Genomic DNA, 2,565 nt, shown 5'->3' on the forward strand with positions numbered 1-2,565 from the left:
TGAAGCGTTGTCCCTTTTTGTTTCTCTCTTTATTCTTAAAATGCTGTTATGCATGTCTAAACCAATCCATTAAATTAGATCATTTTGGCAGTAAAGCGATCTACAATGTGCTTGGTCGCAAAGCTGCTCATCTGTGGTAAACAGCTCTTCAGAAAGGCATTCTTCAATTGATTTCACTAATTCTATGTAATAATTTTGTGATTTCCTACAAAACTACACTTCTTCTCCCATCTGTCTGAGTATTTAATATTGTCTGGGTCCCGTTAAAACATGTATTTTTCCCATCTAATTCCTTGTTTGCTTTAAAACAAGTATTCCCCATTTTCTATCCCTTCAGTAGCCAACCAGTTTGTATGGAGTACACTGGAGCAACTTGACTGATCAGTAAAACACTGCTTTTGTTGTCACCGCAAGGCTTCCCCCGTCGGTTGTTTCACTGAGACACTACTGAGTAACTATAACTCAACACAGTTTATACACATAACATTCCTATACATACTAACAAACAAACAAACAATTATTTATCGCAATTTTCTCATCTCTGTTTGAACGTACACCCAGGTAAATATTCCTGTAGTCTTCTCATACCGACTATGGACCCATTCATTGTTTAACTTCACTGTTTTGCAAATCCTAATTGAATATTACACATTGACATTGAACTTTACTTGATAAGCAGGTCTTCATTGCATTCAGCAGCCTATATGTGAGCATCTATGTGTAAGCTGTTCTTCTTTGCATTTATCAGCAGCAAGCAATTCTTCATTGCACATGCATATGAAAATAGTAAAACAATTCCAATGCGTTAGCGAAACCTTCTATATCAGGAGTGTCCATCATGATGCTGGGAATAGAACCTCTTTCCTAGAATAGTTCAACCTTCATTACTCAACTGATCATAACTCCGCAATGAGCACATTTCAAAGTATCATTCCTCTACATGTATTCAAAAATCTATGTGTAAATGTTTAATATTTCTTATATTTGTTGATGTCATTCTGTGTGCATGTGGCCTAAACCCAATCTCTTTTTAGCAATTTTAATTTAAACAAGTTGAACTCTGCCTCTGATCATTTAAAAAAGGTGTGTACCAATATCAACCTTTCTCAGGTAATTACTGATCCTACAAAACCAAAGAGATCCTTTAAGGTTGTCCCTGATTGGCTCAATCTTAACATATCAAAGGTAGAAAATCCGCAGTATCTGAACTTGGTGTTAGTTATCACTGCTCAATAGCCTGTATCAGAATTGCAAAAATGAAAACATTAGGTCCACGCTTGGTATCCAGATCCTGAAACATCTCCATGAGCAGGCTTTTTTTTAACTGATCTGTTGAATAGTTATATGACACTGTTAAAATCCCAGATGAAGATCTAGCACTTGACCGTTTTTGTAAATCTTCTAATTCCATAGTTAATAAACACGCCCCTTTTAAAAAGTATAGAACTTAGAACAGGTCTATCCCTGGCTTTCGGCAGAACTGTCTTCTTTACTTTTTTTTCCCCTTGTCCTGTTCAGCATTATGTCAGAAGAATTGTAGTCTGAATACCTTTGATGCCAAACTGATTTGTTTTGCCAAGGGAAGTTTTATAAATGTAAAGCTCCCCTTGATGCCCATTTATTTATTTCTGTTTACAATATATGACATGAACTGAACTGAACCGGACCGGGGGACAAGCAAAGAAGAAGAGGAAAGAAGAGGAAACAGAACAAAAATAGAAACAAAAACCAGACAACCAGCTGCTACACCTGTAAAAAACAAAACAGACAACAATCCATGGCCTATGTGGGGAATCCAGCCTTAGCGCCACCAGGAGCACCTGAAAGCAGACAAGCAGAGAAAAAACAAACACACAAACAAACAAAAACAAGCACAAGAAGCGGCAATCGCATACAACACAGCTGTGGATATAGATGACCTGAGACGACATGATAATACATCAACTGCTTAGTGACCATGCTACTGGACTAATGAATGTGTGTGTGTGTGTGTGAGAACATGCAACACCCATGGCACAGGACCTACATGATAACCGTGCTTAGTTATGAGTGTATAAGCGTACAGGGCCACAATCCACAGCCCCCCCCCCAAGCAATCAGAAGCAGGCAGAGAGGGCCACAAGACCCAGGCCACCAGCAGCCCCCACAGAGCACAGAACCCAGGCAGCCCACCGCAGGGGCAACCACGCATCCACCCAGAAGACTGCAGAGGAAGCCCCCGGAAAGAGCCCCCATAAGCATAGGGCAGAGGCACTCCGGGAACCAGGGGCAACAGCCCACCGACCCCGCCAGGCCCCAGCCGACCAGACATGGGCCGTGCACTGGACCTGGGCCCCAGGAGCCCGAGCGCCCCCAAACCCCCCGGCAGAGGCCCCACCCAATACCCAGGAGGGCCAAGCGCCCCAGAGAGCCACAAAGTGGGTCAGCGCCTGCCCCAGCACCCCTAAACAAGTGCCCTGGGAGTCAAGACGTGCCCACAGGTGGGTGAAGTCGCGAGCAGTGGGGAGAGGCAACGCTGATGCCCCATCGGGAGAAACACAGGCAGGCCAGGCGACAGCAAGTCCC

The sequence above is a fragment of the Leuresthes tenuis genome, unplaced genomic scaffold (assembly GCF_036924035.1).
Source record: "Leuresthes tenuis unplaced genomic scaffold, fLeuTen1.0.hap1 SCAF_15, whole genome shotgun sequence".
Lineage (NCBI taxonomy): Eukaryota > Metazoa > Chordata > Actinopteri > Atheriniformes > Atherinopsidae > Leuresthes > Leuresthes tenuis.